We start from the raw sequence: 22,375 nt of genomic DNA, 5'->3' as shown, positions 1-22,375 counted from the left end.
TAATTCCTTCCACAACAAGATGGAGGGATCTGAAAAGGTGGGTGTCCACATCAGCTAGTCCACCTTAAGGGTGGTGCTGGCTTGGTATGGTACACACCTCCTAATCTTACAAACACCTCCTAATCTTACAAATGTTCCCGCCTGTCTTGCTGCCAATAAGTGGGGTCTGAATAGGGGGGTATCTCCACTATCTGGAGCGGCCAGTGTTGCATAACAAAGGCGGTGAGGCCTTTGAAGCTTCCTGCCCCATAATGCAGATCCTTCATGGAGGAGGTGTGATCTCCTATGCCCAGATCAGGCTTTGTTCCTGGCCTCTGAGAGCGAGGGCTCTCACCTCAGGGGGCCAGAAACTCGTGTGTGGTGGGTAGATGCTGGAGGCGCAAAGACGATCCTTGCAGTTAGGGACACACAGCTGGCAGGGGCAAAATTAGGACTACTGGGGCCACTCACGAAGTGGGTCTCAATATGCTGATGTCCCTCGATGGCTGTTCAGTTGAAGTGCAGTGAGAATCCGGATTGGACTCCCGCTGTTTCTGTTTGGTGCACAGTGTTGAATACCTTGGGTATTGGTACTGCATGGCTCCGGTTGTTCCTGTTGTCTTCACACTTGCTGAGGAGACATATCTGACCCTCTAGAGCATGGGTACCTCTTCCTGGTAGTCTGCGGCATCAGTCGGGCCGGGGAGCTGCAAGGCAGTGGACCAGACCCTGCTTTTTGACTGCAGGGGAGTAGCTTCTCTAATCCAAGGGAGACAGTAGGCGATTTTTAAAGTGCTGGCAGGCTACCCAAGGCTGTGGTAGATCTCCAACTTGCAGGGCGAGTCACTCTGTTGCAATTGCCAAGAGAGTTTGCGAGAAGGCATGGTTTTGCACCAAATGTCCACAGCTCTTCTGCTGTTCTTGTCAGGATGTGACTCTTCTTCATCCATCTTCTCTTGATCCGTCGAAACAGAGTCCTTGAGTTCATGGGTGCCACCTAAATACTCAATTACGGGGAGTTAAGGGGAGTGACATGTAGTAGGAAATGGGCTGCCTACCTTTAGGGAGTCAACACCCTCTATACGACCACTTCCTGTGGGAAGTGGTCATAACCCTGACCCTACTAGGCTAATTCCGTCCAAAACAAGATGGAGGAATCTGAAAAGGTGCTGTCCACATCAGCTAGTCCACCTTAAGGGTGGTGCTGGCTTGGTATGGGACAAACCTCCTAATCTTACAAATGTTCCCGTCTGCCTTGCTGCCAATAAGTGGGGTCTGAATAGGGGGGGAATCTCCACTATCTGGAGAGGCCAGTGTTGTATAACAAAGGCGGTGAGGCCTTTGAAGCTTCCCTCTCTGGAATGCAGTTCCTTCATGGAGTAGGAGTGAACACCTCCACCCAGAGCAGGCTTTGTTCCTGGCCTCTGAGAACGATGGCTCTCACCTCAGGGGGCCAGAAACTCATCTGAGGTGGCTAGCTGGTCAAGAAAAGTCAGTCAACACACTAGTAGCTGGTAGGCTTTCATGGGACACCTCTAAGGTGCCCTCTGGGTGCATTATTTAATAAATTCATCACCGGCATCCTTGTGGGTTTATTAAGACAAGATGTTTGGTACCAAACATCTGGGGGCACAATGAAGCCGTCATGTAGCTGGGGAACTCGTAATCACGAATATCCAGCCTATGTACTTGTTATAGCTTTCCTGTTCACTTGTGGTATCTAGAATTAACTTCGATATCACAGGGACACATCCACTCGCACAGATATGCCCACACATGAGGTATAGTGCACCCTGCCTTATGGCTGTTAGGCCTGCTGTAGGGGTGATTTACCAATACCACATGTAGTGTTTTGCAGGCATGGCACACAGGGAAGTGTGCCATGTCGACTCTTCTCTGCACCAAGACACACAGGCTACAATGGCAGTTTGCGTAAGCTCTGTGAGGACCTCCTTAGGGTAGCACAATTCATGCTGCAACCCCTAGGGACCCTCTTTAGTCCCAAGGCCCTTGGTAACAGGGGCACCATTTACAAGGGACTTACATGGAGCCGAAAGTGGTGCCAATTGTGGAACAATGGTACAGTTTAGGGAAAGAACACTGGTACTAGGGACCTGGTTAGCAGGAACCGAGTACACTTTCAGTAGAAGTTGCATCAGATACCAGGCAATTGGTGGGGGGTAACCATGTCAAAAGGGGCACTTTCCTACATAACCCCCTCCCATAAGGAAAGAGGATGAGACTATCCTTTCCCAAGAGAATCTTCATTGACTAAGTGGAAATACCTGGAAAGGAGATCTGCATTGGCATGGTCAGTCCCATGTCTATGTTCCACTGTAAATTCCATTTCCTCTAGGGAGATGGACCACCTCAAAAGTTTTTTTTTAATCTGCATCAGTCATCTGAGAGGTCTGTGGTCGGTTTGGACAAGGAAGCGAGTACTGTACAGGTATTATCTCAACTTCTTCAGGGACCAAACCACAGCAAAGGCTTCCCTCTCAATGGCAGTCCAAAACCGTTCCCTGGGGAGAAACCTCCTGCTAATGAAAGCACCAGGTCGGTCATGGCCATCGTCATTGGCATGGGATAGGACTGCTCTTATCCCTTACCCAGAGGCATCAGTCTGCACAGTGAACTGTCCAGAGTAATCTGGATCTTTGAGCATGGGAGAATCAAGTAATCTGGAGCTTTGAGAATAGGTGCTGAGCACATTGCCTCTTTCAGGGTGTCAAAAGCCTTTTGACAACAAACTGTCCAGTTTACCTTTTTAGGCATCTTCTTTTAGGTAAGTTCTGTGAAGGTTGCCACAATGGTACTATACCCCTTCACAAACCTCCTGTAATACCCAGCCAAGCCAAGGAATTCCCTGACTTGGGGCTGAGTGGTTGGAGCTGCCCAGTCCAGAGTTGTCTGGACCTTGGGCTGTAAAGGGTTCACTTGGTCTCCACTTACCAGGTGGCCCAAGTATACAACTGTGACCTGCCCTATCTGGCATTTGGATGCCTTGATAGTGAGGCCGGCAGTCTGCAGGGCCTGCAAAACCTCGCCAAGGTGGATCAGGTGATCTTGCCAGGTGGAACGATAGACATCAATATCATTATATCATATGCTGCACTAAAAGCTTCCAACCCAACCAGGACTTGGTTCACCAACCTTTGGAAGGTGGCCTGGGCATTTTTTGAAACCAAATGGCATTACAGTGAACTGATAATACCCATCTAGGGTCGAGAATACTGTTTTCTATTTGGCTCCTTGGGTTAGGTCAATCTGCCAGTACCCTTATGTTAAGTCAAACGTACTGAGAAACTTAGCTGCCTCAATTTGTCTGTCAACTCATCAGCTCTGGGCAGGGGGTGTGCATCTGTCCTATTGATAGCATTGAGACCTATGTAGTCCAAACAAAACCTCCGCTCTGGTATCCCACTGCTGGAGTGAAGCTTAGGGACTAAGACCAATGAGCATAGCCCAGGGACTGTCACAGGGTCAAATAACCCCTAACTCCAGCATCTTGCTTACTTCAACTTTGATGCTCTCATTAACATGGTCAGACTGTTGATAGATTTTTGTTTGACTGACAGGCTGTCCCCAGTGTCCACATCATGGGCATACCAGTGTGTCTGTCCAGGGGATAATGAGAAGAGCCCTATATACTAATCCAGGACTTGCCTTCAGTCAGCTTGCTGTTGGGCAGAGAGTGTCTGAATAAACAACTCCATCCACTGACCCATCTTTGGGGCTGCTGGTTAGGAGGTCAGGGAGAAGTTCACCCTCTACTTCCTGATTCTCATCAGTGACCATCATCATTGTCACATCAGCCCTGTCATTGAAAGATTTCAGGCAATTACCATAGATGACCCTCTGGGCGTTCCTACTAGTGCCAATGTCCACCAGGTTGGTGACTGCACCTTTCCTTTCAAGGATAGGGTAGGGACCACTCCATTTGTACTGGGGGGCCTTGGGTGCCACAGGCTCCAATACCCAAACCTTCTGCCCTGGTTGCAACTCCACCAGTGCAGCCTTTTTGGTCATACCAGAGTTTTTGAAGCTCTTGGCTGGCCTCTGTTTTTGTTAGGTCTTGCTAGAGCCTGCGCATGCGCTGCTCTGGGAGACATTTAGTAGGGGCTTTAAAAAGTGCTACCACAAGCTGCTTTGGCTGGCCTAGCGCTTGCATTCACTGCGTGTGTGCACGCACGCAACTGCCAGCTTTCAGCGCCCGAATAAGGCGCCATCTGTCTTTCCTCTCACTTGACTGCTTTCACGCCCCTCCCCCGCCGCGTCTCGCTGCTTTCACTTTCACGCGCGGCCAATGCTTGTTAGTTTTGTTTTAGTAACAACATTTGTAAGTCCACATAATTAGTGCTCCATGCCTCTACATAAGCCCCTTAGCGTTTCTTCAAAAGCAATGTTTTTATTTTCGTTTTAGCTACAGCTCCGTTCTACAACCGCCTTATTTATACTATGTAGCAATAACGTTATTATAAACTACTAGATGTTTGCCGAAATCATTTATCTCGTTATAGATATAGGCAGCGGAGTTACACAGAAGCTTGCTTTACTTTGCCATTTACTTCCAGGCAATGTTTTACTTTGACCTACAGCTACACCGTCATTTACATTGGTGTTTGCTTGCTAGCGAAGGCTTACTTTTGCAAAATACAATGCAGCAGCAGCTTTTCTTTCGGCGAGAGGTGATGTTTTTGTTTTTGCTACAGCTTCCCCAGCATTTCTAAGCCGCATTATTAGTGTTATTGTTTACATATTTCTTTAGCGTGCAACCCGTCTATTGTTCAACTGTTTGTGTGCTTCTCGTTTAACAAGATTAATGTCACCAATGCGTTCTAGTGTGCGCCTCGGTGTCTCGTTTCTGTAACTTTCCTTTATTGCAGTGGGTTCGGAACGCAACGTTCTCCAAGCCTCGCTTTATGGCCTGAGGTGTCCCCCCACTTCCCCACTCCCCCACTCCCACTTCCCCCCTCCCCCACTCCCACATGTCGGTTGTGGCTGTCTCTGGCGCTCAGCTGAGATGATAAATAAACCCTAGACTCCATCTCCTTTCATCTTCCCTGCACAGATAAATAGTAATCATGGAAAAAAGGTTTAACTCTGGTCAAATGTTCAGAACAGAAGATATGTTGCAAAATTCCCATTCGGTGGCAGTAAATGCTATGGCTACCATTAAGTGTCCACCCCACAGTGTCGACCAAAGCGCATCAGATTACTTGCGGGGTCCTAAGGTTTTAACTAGTCGCAAAACGCGTCTTTCAGAATCCCACTGGCTCAGATCTCTGTGAACTGCGTCAATCAGTTTGGTGCACTAGATTTATTGTTACCTTTACTTGTATGTTCCGCAAGAGGTGGGATGTTAGATCGATGGTGGAAAACGTTGCGCACACAAACTAATCCGGACGCAATGAATTGCTTCCTCAGTAACTATGGGCCCGATTCACAGAACTAATTTAAGACAAAATCCTAAACTTACTACCATTTTCGTATTCACAGAAGGCACTTACTCATTTTGGTATTCACAGAAGACACTTACTCACTTCGGTATTCACAGAAGTTAGGAGTCCTAACTTTAGGACTCCTAAATGCCTTCTGTGAATACCGAAAGTCTTAAAATTAGGATTATTCTCAGTTTAGGAGTCCTAAAGTTAGGACTCCTAACTTTACTACTACTAAACTGAGAAAAATCCTAATTTTAAGGCTTTCGGTATTCACAGAAGGCATTTAGGAGTCCTAAAGTTAGGAGTCCTAAGTTTACTACTTCTAAATTGAGAAAAATCCTGATTTTAAGACTTTCGGTATTCACAGAAGGCATTTAGGAGTCCTAAAGTTAGGAGTCTTAACTATACTACTACTAAACTGAGAAAAATCCTAATTGTAAGGCTTTTGGTATTCACAGAAGGAATTTAGGAGTCCTAAAGTTAGGAGTCCTAAGTTTACTACTACTAAATTGAGAAAAATCCTAATTTTAAGACTTTCGGTATTCACAGAAGGCATTTAGGAGTCCTAAAGTTAGGAGTCCTAACTATACTACTACTAAACTGCGAGAAATCCTAATTTTAAGACTTTTGGTATTCACAGAAGGCATTTAGGAGTCCTAAAGTTAGGACTCCTAACTTCTGTGAATACCGAAATGAGTAAGTGCCTTCTGTGAATACCAAAATGGTAGTAAGTTTAGGATTTTGTCTTAAGTCAGTTCTCCGCCTGTTCTCCGTTCCAACTGTGCACCTTCTGCACGTGTGCCTCATTCCAGAATGTTTGGAAGCTAGCCCTTAGAATACTACATGGGACACACATGGGTAATAAATGGTCTATGCAGCCATTAGTTATACCTCGGATAGCAATATCCTTGATGACAGTGCGCTGACCAAACCTAGCAGGGACTCAAGAAACGGCAGCCTGCCCCGAGCTCATGATGAAACACTATCCGGGAAATAGATTGCACTGGCAGTTTATGTTTGTGTCTGTGATATGGAGAAGAAGTGGAGCTCTCTGATTGGGGTTAAGTATATGGCTACAGGGCATTTCACAAAGTATTGGAAAACACGTGTGGACTATGCTTATTTTACGCCTATGCTCCGTCATAGTTTATAAGTGTTGCAGGTATGTCACGCCTTTCTCTGCTACACAAACGGTGTAATGTATGTACATCTGTTTGTATATGGTGTTCGTGTCCATTATTTTAAAACTGTAGAAAAGCGACCTGTTAGTTTACCAAAAAGTTTTCATTTTTAATTTCTTTTTCATTTTTTTAATATAGCATTACGTTGCCTTTCATAACAACATAAAAAAACTCAACAAAGAAAAACATAAATGCCATTACATAGTCTCATTGACACTCTTGTTGTTAGGGATGCAGCATTACTTAAAACGTTTATATTCATCACAGCCAAAGTGTCACAACACCAACCCCAGTATCAGTATGAAGGTTATTTATTTATTTATTTGAGTTTTTAAGGTTCCCATGCACCACACACGATTTAGTGGAAGAAGTGTTGTCATTGATGGCAAGGGACAGACATACTCCAGAGATCCAGGCTACATTTGCTGATAGTGTTCTTGTTATAATAGCTGCATATGAGATCAGAGACAAGAGGCGAGCGCCGATGGGGCGGACAAGCAGTTGTTTGGCCAATACTGAGAGAAAATGGTGTGGGGGGCAGGGCGTTGGAGTGGTTCTGTTCCTTTCTATGTGATCGCAGCTTTCAGGTGGCACTGAAACCTCTCCTATCTAAAAGTGTGAAGTTGGACCAAGGGGTGGCTCAGGGCTCCATACTGAGCCCAACTCTCTTCAATCTCTACATTGCCCCTTTGGCTGACATTGTGGGGAAGTTTGGAGTCAGTATGGTGTCATATGCTGACGACACTCAGCTTGTGGCGACTCTTACTCAAGATTCAGATGAGGCAGCACTGAATTTCTCAATGTTTCTTCAGGAATTGGCGTCCTGGATGGCCTTAAATTGCCTTAAATTGAAAGGCAACAACACTGAGGTTTTAGTGGTGGGTAGGGCCCCCTCGATCTGGTCCTCTGTCTGGTGGCCCCAAACCTTGGGCCCGACTCCATCTCCCAAGGATCAGGTAAAGAACCTGGGGATGTGGTTGGATACCACATTGTCCTTTGAGACTCACACCAGGCGAGTGACAGGAATGTGTGTTGGGGTCCTGCGCACCCTTCGGAAGACATTGGATATACTTCCCGTGTCAGCCAGAAAAACGATGGTTCACGCCCTTGTGACGTCCCGTCTTGATTACAGTAATGTTCTGTACTTGGGTGCTAATATTAAATGTGTTCAGAGACTCCAGCGCATCCAGAATGCGGCTGCACGCCTCGTACTAATGCTCTCAAGAAGAGCATCATCTAGCATGGCCCTGGCCTCCCTGCATTGGCTCCCGGTGAGGGAGCGGGTTTTGTTCAAAGCCATGTGTATTAGCCATCATATTATACAGAAAAAGGGACCCTCCTATCTGCATGACCTCCTTATTCCATATGCTCCCACACGGGACCTAAGATCCAGTGGGATGGGTCTGGTCAGCATCCCAAGAATTAGGAGAGCCAGGATGGGCAGACGCTCTTTTCGCTTTCTAGCAGCCACCCACTGGAATATGCTTCCTACAGAGCTCCGGTTGGAAACGTCAGAGTTTGCTTTTCGGAAAAAGCTCGAAACGTGGCTCTACCCATCTGACTACTCTGGTTGACCTCTCTATCCCTGTGCTGTTTTCTTTCCTCGCTGTCTATTTCCGGGTTCTTGTCCTTGTCGCAGCGCTGGGACGCTCTAGCTAGTGCAGCCATGCGCTTTATAAATTTGTTTGATTTGATTTTATTTGACTGCCACTTTGCTTTCAAGGGCTGGAAGAACAGAGGAAGCTTGGAAAATGCTGGAACTCTTCAAAAAATGTAATAGAATACCTAGCAACGAAGTGAGGGTTGAGTTTTCGAACTGCACCAAGCAGAGTGGTAACAAAGAGCAAGCAGCTAAGCTTGTTCAGCTGGCAGCTGACTTTGGTTTGCCATCTGCAGGGACCTTAGCGGAAAAAGTAATGCAAGATTTCTCTATCTCTGAGGAACAAAAACATTTTAGAACAAGCATTGGCATACCCAATAGGTCTCGCTTTTGGGACCTTATAGGTATTTAGTTATGCAGCACAATATCCATGGCGCAACAACAGCAACTGTTGCATCGCTAACCACTTATAAGGTGCCAAAGGCGAGACCTATTGGCTATGCCAATGCTTGTGATGCTTTGCCCATGTACTCTGCCATCCCACAGCCCACAATATCTTGTATAGGCTCTTTGAGAGGTCTCTCCCAGGTTTCCTTAACCAGACAAAATGGTCCCCTCACAGGATGGCCAAACAGAAGCAGTAGTAATCCTAAGGGGAATTGCTTCAGGGTACCTGGTAGCATGGTCCACTACTAATCTGTTCCCTGATGCAGTTGGAGAGTCAAGGGGACCTAAAATGACAAGCCCTACCATTTCCAAGGGTACCCTAAGGGTATCCCAACCACTGGAAGTAGAATTATGGGGGCCTTTAGGTGGCCACCTGCTTTGCCACTCGCTTGGTGGAACAAGATTTGCAAAACTCCTTCACCTTCTGGGATGTTTGGCCAGTAGAAGTGATTGACTAGCCTACTCCATATCTTGCTCTGGCCAAGGTGCCCAGCTAGGGGATGTCAAATGTCAATGTGAGGAGAAACTCCCTGTATTGCTGAGGCACTACCACTCTCCTGGAGGCACTAGGTGTAGGGTCTCTGGCCTCAGTGTACATGAGCCCTTCCTCCCTAAAGGTCCTGTGGGACCACTGACATCTCTTTTTTGCTGTGCAGCAGCTTGCACCTCAGGGAGCCAGAAACTCGTCTGTGGTGGGCAGGGCCAGATCCTCCGTTTGAGCGGAGGAGCATCACCCCACTGAAATGCCCCCAGAGAGAAAATTAAAATGAAGTTCATTCATTACCATTTTATTTTTCTTCACCCTGCCCTGAATGGAAAGTTAGGATGGGGCGGAGCTGCTGCTGAATGACAGGGCACTTTCAGTTTAAAGTGTGCATGTCTTTTAGGCCAGCCAGCCACACATGCGTACTTTAAACCTCTCTAGCCCAGCTGTTTTAAGACAGCTAAGTTAGAGAAAGCCAAAGCCTCCAGAGTGCTGTGGAGTGGAGAGTGAGGCCGCTCCCACCAGTCCTAGAACTGCTGTCATGCTGGTGAGAGCAGTGCTAGGATTGGTGAACAGAGTTTGGAGCCTGCCTGCCTCAAGGAGAGAAGACCATCGAGGAGGACGTCTCACTTGTAGGTAAGTTGTTTAATTGAAATTTTTTCTAATGCCCCAGCCGCCCTACCACCCTTAGGACATGCGAGCTGCCACTGGTGGGGGCTCGCTGGTCAAGACTACACACTAGTAGTTGATAGGTTTGCGGGGGGCACCTCTAAATGTCCTCTGGGTGCACTGTTCAATAAATCTATCACTGGCATCAGTGGTACCAAACATCTGGGGGTACAGTGAAGCCATCATGTAGCTGGCGAACTCGTAATCACAAGTATCCAGCTCATGCACTTGTTAGATTGTCCCTGTGCACTTGTGGGATCTAAGAATTGACTTCGATATCACAGGGACACATCCACTCGTGCAGATATGCCCACACATGTGGTATAGTGCACCCTTCCGTAGAGGTGACGTACATGTAGTGTTTTGTAGTGATGATTTTTCACTTTTCTCTGCACCTAGACACGCAGGCTGCAATGGCAGTTTGCATGAGCATTCTGAGGGCTCCCTTAGGGTGGCACAATTCATGCTTCAGCCCTTAGGAACCCTCTCTAGTCCCAATGCCCTTGATCCCAGGGGTACCATTTACTAGGGACTTACATGGAGCCTAAAGTGGTTCCAATTTTTGAAACATGGTACAGTGTAGGAAAAGAGCACTGGTACTGGGGACCTGGTTAGCAGGAACCCATATCACTTTCAGTCAAAGTTGCTTCAGATACCATGCAAAAAGTGGGGGGTAACCTTGTCAAAAAGGGAACTTTCCTCCAAGTACCCACTCTGAAAACTCATACCTGCCACCGTGTGACACATGATATTGGCTCCCATCAGACGGTCTCCTTGTGAGGAGCTGATATCACTCGGTGGCATTGAAAACGATCTGAAAATCACTGTAAATAGTGGTTTTCCAGCTCATATTCTGAGACTTTTAACTGCCGACGTCCATTAAGGCCCAGATCTCTGTACTGGTGGGAATGTATGGCATTGTTCTGCATTCTGTCCATCAATTGTTCTTTTTGCATTTGTCACCAGAGTGGGACGGGTATGCCCATACGTGGGTCCCGTGCTCTCCATGCCACTGGAGTCAAGCTATCCTGGCTGATGAGGGTTGAAAGCCCGAAACCGGTCCTAGGATGCTTGTTTCCAGTCCAGGGAGGACCTTGCCTGGCAGTTCAGGCTGGACTGTTCCCATTGGGCGTAGGGTCAAGACTGATTTGCATATGGCTGGGTACAAACTAGAATGGCATGGTGAGCAAAAAATTATGGATTCAGGCCCAGATCTCTGTACTGGGGGGAATGTATGACATTGTTCTGCATTCTGTCCATCAATTGTTCTTTTTACATTTGTCACCCCGAGTAGGACAGGTATGCCCAGACGTGGGTCCCGTGCTCTCCATGCCACTGGAGTCAAGCTATCCTGGTTGATGAGGGCTGAAAGCCCGAAACTGGTCCTAGGGTGCTTGTTTCCAGTCCAGGGAGGACCTGGCCTGGCAGTTCGGACTGGACTGTTCCCATTGGGCGCAGGGTCAAGACGGATTTGCACATGGCTGGATCCCAGCTGAAAGTCCGAAACTGGTCCTAGGGTGCTTGTTTCCAGTCCAGGGAGGACCTGGCCTGGCAGTTCGGACTAGACTGTTCCCATTGGGCGCAGGGTCAAGACTGATTTGCACATGGCTGGGTCCAAACTGAAATGGCATGGTGAGCAAAAAAACAATGGACTTAGGCCCAGATCTCTGTACTGGGGTGAATGTATGACATTGTTCTGCATTCTGTCCATCAACAGGTCTTTTTGCATTTGTCACCCCTAGTGGGACGGGTATGCCCAGACGTGGGTCCCTTGCTCTCCATGCCACTGGAGTCCAGCTGTCCTGGCTGATGAGGGCTGAAAGCCCGAAACCGGTCCTAGGGTGCTTGTTTCCAGTCCAGGGAGGACCTGGCCTGGCAGTTCGGACTGGACTGTTCCCATTTGGCGCAGGGTCAAGACTGATTTGCATATGGCTGGGTCCAAACTGGAATGGCATGGTGAGCATAAAAACGATGGATTTCGATCCAGAATTCTGTACTGGGGAATGTATGACATTGTTCTGCATTCTGTCCATCAATTGTTCTTTTTGCTTTTGTCACCCCGAGTGGGACGGGTATGCCCATACGTGGGTCCCGTGCTCTCTATGACACTGGAGTCAAGCTATCCTGGCTGATGAGGGCTGAAAGCCCGAAACCGGTCCTAGGGTGCTTTTTTCCAGTCCAGGGAGGACCTGGCCTGGCAGTTCGGGCTGGACTGTTCCAATTGGGCGCAGGGTCAAGACTGATTTGCATATGGCTGGGTCCAAACTGGAATAGCATGGTGAGCAAAAAACACAATGGATTTAGGCCCAGGTCTCTGTACTGGGGGGAATGTATGACATTGTGCTGCATTCTGTCCATCAATTGTTCTTTTTGCATTTGTCACCCCGAGTGGGACGGGTATGCCCAGATGAGGGTCCCATGCTCTCCATGCCACTAGAGTCAAGCTATTCTGGCTGTTGAGGGCTGAAAGCCCGAAACCGGTCCAAGGGTGCTTGTTTCCAGTCCAGGGAGGACCTGGCCTGGCAGTTCGGGCTGGACTTTTCCCATTGGGCACAGAGTCAAGACTGATTTGCATATGGCTGGGTCCAAACTGGAATGGCATGGTGAGCGAAAAAACGATGGATTCAGGCCCTGATCTCTGTACTGGGGGGAATGTATGACATTGTTCTGCATTCTGTCCATCAATTGTTCTTTTTGCATTTGTCACCCTGAGTGGGACGGGTATGCCCAGATGTGGGTCCCGTGCTTTCCATGCCACTGGAGTCAAGCTATCCTGGCTGATAAGGGCTGAAAGCCCGAAACCGGTCCTAGGGTGCTTGTTACCAGTCCAGGGAGGACCTGGCCTGGCAGTTTAGGCTGGACTGTTTCCATTGGGCGCAGGGTCAAGACTGATTTGCATATGGCTGGGTCCAAACTAGAATGGCATGGTGAGCAAAAAAACAATGGATCTCTGCCCTGGGGGGCAGGCCCGGCTCCAGGAATTTTTAGTTGGGTGGGCCAAGGGTGCATTTGGGTGGGTCACTGCGGACCCAATTTGTAGCTTCTTGTGGTAGCCTACAAGCCCTAAATTACATTATATTTATTTCCAAAAAGTCACCATGATACAACGGATCAATTCTGTGTGTATACAGAGCATGTGGAGAGTTATTTTAAAGTAAGAGCGATGTCTGGACCTAAGTACAAACCCTCAAATTCCAAAAGGCCAGGTCTGATTATCCACGTTTCTACCATCCCTCTCCTGTGCACCTTATCTCACTGCTGACCTTGAGCCACAGCCCAATATCAGCCACCATCCAGCTCTACTTTCATTATTCCCGTAAAAAACATTAGTAAAATCACCTTCAAACTTAAAACATTGAATATAGCAGTAAATATAATTAGCACACGCTTTAAAATATGTTCCACAGTTGCCCTAATGACCTGACTGCTAATTAACTAAAGACAGAAAGGCAATGACAGGGCCGGTTTTAGCGCTAGTGCGAAAGTTTTTTTTGACGCCTCACCAATGACTTCTTTTTCCGCAAATACCATTACTACCACCCTCCAACAGTACCCTTCATGTCTCTGTAGCCCCCTCTCATATGCATTTCACTTGTTGTATAGCGCAACTCATATCAGTGTAGGGTGTCACAGTACTTTACATCACACACACATTATACAGAGACAATAAATCATACAAGTATGTAATTCAGTCTATAGGGAATGTCACATGAGCCAATGAGTATTACAAGGTGTAGGAATTACATGTCATCCATACTACCCTTCTATTTGCAGATGATAACCTGGCTTGCAGAGTTTATTAGCCAACTTTAAGTTTTTTTGCGATAAAAGAGGGTTGGTCATCAACACAGCGAAGACAAAGTACCTGGTCCTTAATTCCCCGAAAAAGTTGGCCAAACCTCCGACTATGGATTCCGTCGCCCTTGAGAGAGTCTCAGAGTTCGACTACCGCGGTATCCGTCTCTGTGACTCCATGACCTGGAAATGCCACCACCAAAAGATGTTGTTGATTCACAAGAGGGTGGTGGGTGCCCTCCTTAAGGAACATCGTGCTTCATCCCTGAAACCCATCGCTCCCGTTTTAGACATCTACAGGGCAAGGGGTGTTAGCGCTGCTCTATATGGGGCTGAACTGTGGGGGGTTCATAAGATGGTCTATTTATCCCGCTCTGAAAGCAAATTCCTTAAAGATTTAATGGGGCTCCCGTACAGTACCCCAACCCTTCCTTTGCTACTAGACACGGGAACCCGGTCAATTAGTGACCAGGCTAGGCTCCGCCCTCTTCTTTTATGGGCAAGAATCTGGAGAAAATCAGAACTATCCAGTTATGCGGATGGCCTAACCGGCGTGTTGGGGTCACCAGGCTGGGCCAAGATTCCTTGGTTGAGGGAAGTCAAGTGTCTTCTTTTTAGCCTCGGACGTGGTGAGGACTGGTACAATAGAACTGCACCCCCCAAGTCTGAGTTGAAAAAGATCCATTGGAGCTGGGTAGCTGACAACAGAAGTAGTAATGCCAATCTGTGTAGGTCCGCCATGGATTTTCTTCTGATTAAGGATGTCCACTTCTGCGAACCTTACTTGGATATAATCTCAAACCGTAAGGATAGAGCACTTTACTTTCAATTTAGAATAGGCTTACTTCCTGTCGGTGAATTGACTTCCAAGTGGAAGGTTCCATCCCAGACAATTTCCTCTTGTCCTTTTTGTGTAAAAAGTTCTGAGTCCGTTGCCCATTTCCTGTTTGAATGTCCGGCCTATGCAGCCCCCCGGAGTAGATGGCTTAAGCCACTATGCAGAGTTTTGGGAACTAGACACTATTTAGAGGCTCTACGAATCTTAAAAAATGATCCACAGCCCCTCTTTGCTTGTGGTTTAGCCAAGTTCTTAGGATGGGCCTGGCGTATCAGATCATCTAGGCTTCTGTATCTTGTTTAATCTTTTTTTTAACCAAATACTTATAGCTTTTAGTTAATTTATTGGCACCTGTAGCAGTATGAAATGTTTGTTTACCTCTCCATGCTCTGGTTCCTTTTTACTATCTTAATGTATTTTACTGTTTTTCTGCTTTTTAAGATATATTTATATCGAAATAAAGCCTTCTTGACTGACCATACTGGTGGGCAGTATATTTTAAGAGGGTTTGGGCTGGGGAAGCACAAACTCAGGATTCAAAGCATACCCCAGTGGTTGGGGTTTAGTTTTACTGATAAAAATGTATATCTGCCCAAACTCTTTATAGTAACATTAAAATAATGAAAGACTGGGGATTTTCTAACTATATAGTAACACAAAAAAGTGAAGTTCTAACTATACCATTCATATTTGTATGCAGCTCTTTGATGACAGTTCATAGGTCACTGATCTATTTTAGGATTGTATCTTCTGAACTGCAAGTAACCCAAGAATCTCTGTGACAAAGGCAGTAACCCACTGAGCTATCCAAATAAAATACAGCTTATCTGCATTTCAAAACTACCAACAGGCAAAGGGTTGCTCTCCAGCAGGATCATTAATCACCAGTTCTCTGGACAAGTTTTATTGTTGTCTTGCATCCATGGCCATGATAATGATAAAAACAATGTAAATGAAGCATACACAAAGTATGTGCCTTGCTGGCCCTGTGCAGATTTTTTTAAAACAAATAGTAGCACATTGTCTTACCTACTCCTTGTTTCACTGCCTGATCTGATAAGCAGCTGCAGGAGTCAGGAAAGGTGAATCAGAATAAACAAACTTCTTTTCTCAAATGCTGAGCAGAAATGGAAATATCCACGCAGCACAGGACGGTAGCTACTCGGTGTCAAATAAAGAATTTGTTCCCTTCGCCATGCCCCTATTGTACTTGCACGACACAGCCCACCTGAGCCCAGGCCCAATAAAGCATCTCCCAGAATATGAAGAAAAACAACGTCCGGAGGAACGTTTTAAATTAAGTGCCCATTTTCTATTGGCCTTTGTGTCCTCACTGCGAGGGCCAAGGCTCATGTTTGGGTGGGCCAGGCTCATGTTTGGGTGGGCCTGGCCCTCCCGGCCCACCCTCTAGAACCGGGCCTGCTGGGTGGAATGTATGACGGGAAACATCGGTTACATCGCGGTCTTCACACCGCAATACCTTTACAACGCAGGCATTACAACGCAAGTCATTACAATGACTTGCGCTGGATGGCGCTCTAAGTTAAGGAATAGTATGATTTACTATTCCAATACCTTCCCTTCTGTAACATAGGCTGGAGTTGGAATAGTAAATCATACTATTCCTAAGCCCTGCGCCTTCCAGCGCAAGTCGTTGTAACAACTTGCGTTGTAATACCTGCATTATAAAGGTATCGCGGTGTGAAGACCGCGATGTAACATCGTATATTCATGTATGACATTGTTCTGCATTCTGTCCATCAATTGTTTTTAAGTCTCGCCTAGCGTTGCAGCGCGAATGTGCTGCCATCGCTTTGCGAGGCATGCAGTATGTACTGTAGTGTGGAAGCTTTGTGGAAGCTTTGCCCACTCTCTGCCCATTGGCTTTTGTCTTACATGCTGCTTTCCGATTGATTTGAGGCTTGTTAATCCCTCCTCATTCATCATTTGTATCATTCCACAGCTATTGGCCCCTTTACTCCTGACACTATTTTCTTTTAGGTCTTGCCTAGCATTGCAGCGCGAATGCGCTGCCATCGCTTTGTGAGACATGCAGTATATACTGTAGTGTGGAAGCTTCGTGGAAGCTCCGCCCACTCTCTACCCATTAGCTTTTGTCTTAAATACGGCCTACAGATTTGTTTGAGGCTTGTTAGTCCCTCCTCATTTATCATTTGTATCCTTCCACGACTATTGGCCCCTTTACTCCTAACACTATTTTCTTCCCTGTCTCCCCACCCCACCGCCCCCTCCCTCAGTCTGTGACTTCTCACCCTCCCCCACAACCCCCACTCCCTTTCGTGTTTTCTTGCCTGCCGGCACTTCCGTTTTCATCTTTATTATTGCCACCTTGAAATATGCGAGTTCAAGATGCGTGCTGTACAAAAACTTCTCGTGTTTAATTAACTAGATTTTAATGTTACTCTAAATATAATAAGACTCTAGGCAACATTCGGGGTATGCATGGCTACTGACGCCTCTTAGTTCACAAATGGCATTGTTGTCGGGCGGGTGGAGCGGCAGTGTTTTAACTCATGATTAAAACGAGCACTTTTAATAACTTCCTCTCAATTCAGTGCTATAATCTTGTGTACTGAGGTGACGCGCTAAAGAAATGCACTTTTTTAAATTCTGAAGAGACATTATCGCACATTTACATCATGTTTACTGTATGATTAACATGCCGATCATTTTCACGGCTCACTGGCTCGTATACGCTTGGCTCATCTCCGGCTGGCTCTACCTGTTAATTAATATATTGGCTCGCGCACCTCTAACAAAGAGAGATGAATGGATACATGACAGTGAGCACAGGTAGGAGGTAGAGAAATAGACTGGTGCAGACAAACAGACAAAGTCACTCTCCATTGCCTCACGTCAGAATCATCACTTTCAATAACCTGGAAATCTGCTGGCAACTCCCTCATGCCCCAACCTCATCCCCCTCACCTATTCTTAGCACAAGTGGCAGATTCTGAGCTGTGCCCTGCTGGTGCAGAGGAGCACGGCAGAGTCTGTAGAAGCGCTGGGATCCCTAGCCTCTGCGGGCGGGCACCTAAGCCTTCCGGGTGCCTTCACACTCAGGATAAATGAATACATTTTGTTCTGTGCTTTAGTCGCCCCTCTGTGAGCACTGTCTGGTAGAAGAAGCTCTGTGTTAATAAACACATTCAAAGAGGTGGTTGTGTACAAACAAACAACAGCCACAATACCGTACGTTTTGAACGTGTAGTTAAATACCTGCTCATCGAGTACCTCATTGGCCAAACCTTCCATGGCACTACCAAAATTACATTTGGACACATTTGCTCAACTGTAAAACGCTCCCTTCTATGGGTCATTTAACAACTCGGGGCTTTTGGGTTAGGTAACCTACTTTGAATGCTGTGTAAAAGAGTAAATACAAAAATTAATGCAATAAAACTAAGCAACCAGTACTGTCTAAAACACTGTAAAACTGAAACGCATTCTGGCATTTTGTTTAGTTAATGTCGATTTTCTCATAGATGCGAGTAAAGCACTCTTAATATCTTAATGAAATCTGCACACTTTTAACTAATAGCACCGGGCGACCTTTGACAACTAGGCAATGAATACATTTTCATGTACCTCCAAAGCCCCCCTGCCCCCCGTCCCCTTGGCAAACTTCATGGCCTCCCAGTGTTTGGGGCATAACCAAGACGCAGGAGAGTGAGTCAAATAGTCTAGAAAATGAAAGAGAAACCGTGATTCGGATTCACATGCTCCGATCCCGATCGCATTGGTTAGTCTGTAAGCACTACTTTTATTAATGAGTTTCGCATTATTAAAGCACCACAGTGTGCATGTGTGGCGACACTTCACCCATGAGGTACGTGCCAAGCAATTGTTGCCACAATCCACACTTTGCGTCTTTTTCAATATATTTATTATGAAGTGCTGGACCTTTCCAAGGGATTTTGCACCCTACATGCATTCACTCCCAAAAAAAAATGTGTAGGTAAAAAAACATTGCCATTTACAATGTCAATAGCTCTAACTCATAAATGCGAGACTTATTTGCATTGCAAATGCTTGTTTTTGCAGACGTCCATTAAGGGGCGTGAAAACACCCCAGGACTTCGGCACTGGCGTCAGCCTCTTTTTTCTTGGGAGGAGGGCGCTTGGGGGAGAGGTGGGGTTCAAATGTGCCTGGTAGATACTTCTGGGCATGAGACCCCGCCTACTTCAATGCCCCCCCCCCCCCCATTCCCCCCCTCCTCATGGTGAGATTGTTCTTCAAGCTGGCGGGTATGAAGAGTTGTTAGATTACTGCACGGTGAAAAACCCAAACATTTTTGAATTGGCAAAAAAAGCAAACTGCCCCCCCTCTTCCCAAACACAGGCATTCTTTTATTTAGTGCGCAGCCCATATTGCCAAAAACCAGGAACAGTTCACCGTAAGCGGAACAAAATGTCTCTATGCGCTGCACTCAAGTGCGCCCCTTTGTTGGTTACCAATGACAGGGCTTGAGACTGCGTAGAGGAAGACATGAATACAGATTCCATTCTCAGCAGCCAGCAGCTTGAGCTGCTTGTAAGTTTATATCACTGGTGACACTTTGAACTTGTTTCTTTTTCTACCCCAAGGACAAGACAACAGGCAGCTGTTACTGGCGGAGACTAAGGAGGGCCTTTCATAACATTTCTAAGCCGTCCTAAATAGCTGCACAGCAAGGCACAGCATCTGAGCTGGTTAGTTCGCCAGCACTGTTTATATTCGTGCACATCTCTGTGTAGGGACATCGTGGCCTCGCTGCTGGTGCAAACATCTCCCGCGGGCCTTCTTCCGCCCAATCATAGACTTAGAATGACTGACTTTTCTCAAATAGGAGGCAGGGAGACAGTGACCTCTAGCGGCAGCTTTTCTTTCTGGAACGAATCCATCCATTTTCAGTTGTCGCCACGAACATGGTACAAGGTTAGCACAAAGTTACCACGCTAGAGACGCTACAATCAACAACGCAGGTACATGAATGCTTCAAGTGGGATGACCGTGGAGGAGGAGTCTCCTAAAGGGGCAAGGCCATACAGGCTTACTGAGAACCCTTTCCGAAAGGCATGGCCTTGGTGCATGGGAAACAAGCTGCCGGCCAGCTCCAGCGAGGCGAATACCCTTCCCAGCCGCCTCAATATACAAGGGTAAGTACATAACGCCTGTCAGCGCCTCACCATCCCGGGCAGTCCATGTGCCATCTTGAGTGAGTGGTAAGTAAATTAAAACGAACAGTGCGCAGTGCGAATGAGAAACAGCGCGCGATGCCTGCACTGGGATTATTAGTAAAATGTCGGGAGCACAAAAAAGGCTCAGTTCATTTTTCTTTCTATGGCGAGTGGAATGTCAATTATGAGCCAGTAATGTAGACTCATTGTGGGGGTGGGGGCGGATGAAGCCGGGGTTCACGCGCAACGGGATAGGACCCAATTCAATGGTTGGCACGTACCTTTCAGGTGGGTACACCCAAGGGCCACTAGATGAGGAGAGAAATGGTTTTGGGCGCGAGAAAGTTTTGTGCCGGATCTATACATTTAAAAGTAGCTGCTCGGGTAAGAAATCCCAAAATCTCAGGTATTAAGAAAGATCGCCTCATTACTGAACCATGTCATTAAATGTAGGAGTGGGTTAGACTCCAGTGACAGAAAGCCTCTGACAACAGTTTCCACTTTATTTTTTCAAGATTTCGTAAGAGAAAATAGAGCTTGAAGAACTCAGGCAGGGTGCGCACGAATTTCTTTGCATACGAAAAGGGACTGAGTTCTCTGGCAATTCATTTTTAGTGTTATTTGGAAAATATTTAATGTTATAATCCTTGCACAGGAAAGATTAAACAAATAATTGAATTGCTAAAACTAACATCAAAAGAATTCAGCTGGCAAAATGTGATCGTAAGAAACAGTGCTGATGTAAAACAACCCAGTAAAAAGTGCTTGGAAACTGCCAGATCACGTTTTCTAGATGTGAGCAGATGACACGCGCTTTCTTGTTAGTTTAGTAACTGAGTCGCACCACGTGAGAGCTCTGGAGCTGAGGCCGAGCGAGGGCACTGCAAGTTTCTCACAGTGCCTATAGGTGAGTAAAAAAAAGTGTACAGAAATCCAGATGCCCATCAAATCCTGTGCCTCTCTGCAGAGCGCACAGGGCAGTGGTCACGTGTTCCATATTGTAAATGTGATTCTGTACACATGGGTTTGATGGGGGTACACTTTTTTCGAAATAATGACATGGCATAAGTAAAAGAACATTTAGTGCTCGCATGCTACTTATAAGTCATCCCTAACTTTTACGCCTCACCACTTTCAAATGTCACCAGCACTACTGATCATCAGAATTCATTTGATAGGTAAGAACGGTGCACATTGGTCATCACTGCATAGTGTTGTATGGCCATCACTGCATAGTGTTGATGGTCATCTCTGCATAGTGTTGTATGGTCATCACTGCATAGGGTTGTATGGTCATCACTGCATAGTGTTGATGGTCATCACTGCATAGTGTTGTATGGTCATCACTGCATAGTGTTGGATGGTCATCACTGCATAGTGTTGATGGTCATCTCTGCATAGTGTTGTATGGTCATCACTGCATAGGGTTGTATGGTCATCACTGCATAGTGTTGATGGTCATCTCTGCATAGTGTTGTATGGTCATCACTGCATAGTGTTGTATGGTCATCACTGCATAGTGTTGTATGGTCATCACTGCATAGGGTTGTATGGTCATCACTGCATAGTGTTGATGGTCATCACTGCATAGTGTTGTATGGTCATCACTGCATAGTGTTGGATGGTCATCACTGCATAGTGTTGATGGTCATCACTGCATAGTGTTGTAGGCGAGCATATGTGATCCTGGGTCTTCGCGACATTCGGCTTGGCCAGATGGTATGTGAAGATGGGCCATTGGTGTATATTGGATGAGCGCTCTTTCATAATGAGAATGTGCTTTGAAATATCAGATGCGCACTGTATGATGCTTCCACAGCGCAGCGTGATATTGGCCTAGCTGCATATGTAGAGGGACTGGACCAACATGGTGTATTGGGGTGTGTGTTTTAAACACCATTATGTACCGGGAGTTGTCTGTAAATCTCATTCAATGCTGAGACGCGGCGGTTTGATTATGTGGTACAGCTCTGGTCTATTTGTTCTTTCACGGTTAATTCCAAATATAGAGTCATTTCATTTACTGTTTGTGCACATTTCCTATCCGGTGACTTTCTAAGCATAAATGTGATAAAATAAGTTAATTTTGCACCAGATGTAGAGGCATATGTATCCCCAAACAGAAAAGTGTTTGTTAGCCAGATGCACTGATTATATCAGTTAATGTATGAACCTAGAACATAACTGGTTAGTTAGTTTATTAAAATGGACTGTCAGTGCATCTCTGGCTGTTGAATTTGAAAGCAGCCTGCAAGGGTGGAGCAAAGTGTTCCAAGAAGATGTAGCTATGCACTGTGAATAAAGTGTGAAAGAATGCCTTTCAGGGCCCAGCCCTTCTTTACACAGTGGCATGGAGAATGGTTTAACTTAAGATATGCTAATAAAGAGGGGTGTGAAGACCTGCAGGGAAAAGGACCCGGCCCAGAAGAGAAGGAGCCTCTTAGCCTTCAATGCAGCCACGCCTGCCCACAATTGCGCCATTAGCACTTTTATCTTAAAGGTCAGTCCGCGATGGCGCCCAGTAAAAGACTTTGGAATCGCAATAAAAAAATGAGCAGTTGCAACACATAACAAACGCGTGATAAATGTATTGACATAAACTGGTAAACTTATAAAAAAAAAAGAAATGAAGGCCAAATAATGTTATGCTATAATTTCTGTGTTTAAAAAAAATATTTGCATCAGCTAGGCACAGCACTCGTATACTCTTACGCATGTGAGCACGCACACACATAGAGCAAGCAGCCATGCACACAC

At 46.2% G+C, this 22,375-nt stretch overlaps 1 protein-coding gene across 2 annotated transcripts in view; it reads left to right on the top strand.

Moving 5' to 3' along the window:
- Positions 1-22,375, top strand: part of LOC146816450 (ATP-binding cassette sub-family C member 10-like) — a 351,699-nt gene that overhangs the window by 8,178 nt on the left and 321,146 nt on the right. The window contains exon 1 of one of the 2 annotated variants that reach the window (XM_085610293.1): positions 19,355-19,597. The exons of the other annotated variant lie outside the window; for it this stretch is intronic. The gene's annotated coding sequence lies outside the window, so the exon portion shown is untranslated. Of the gene's footprint in view, positions 1-19,354; positions 19,598-22,375 lie in introns of those variants that run through there. 2 annotated transcript variants of the gene reach the window in all.

The sequence above is a fragment of the Triturus cristatus genome, chromosome 6, assembly GCF_964204655.1.
Source record: "Triturus cristatus chromosome 6, aTriCri1.1, whole genome shotgun sequence".
Lineage (NCBI taxonomy): Eukaryota > Metazoa > Chordata > Amphibia > Caudata > Salamandridae > Triturus > Triturus cristatus.
Note: the sequence above shows the minus strand (reverse complement) of the source record. Positions and strands in the feature narration are given on the sequence as shown.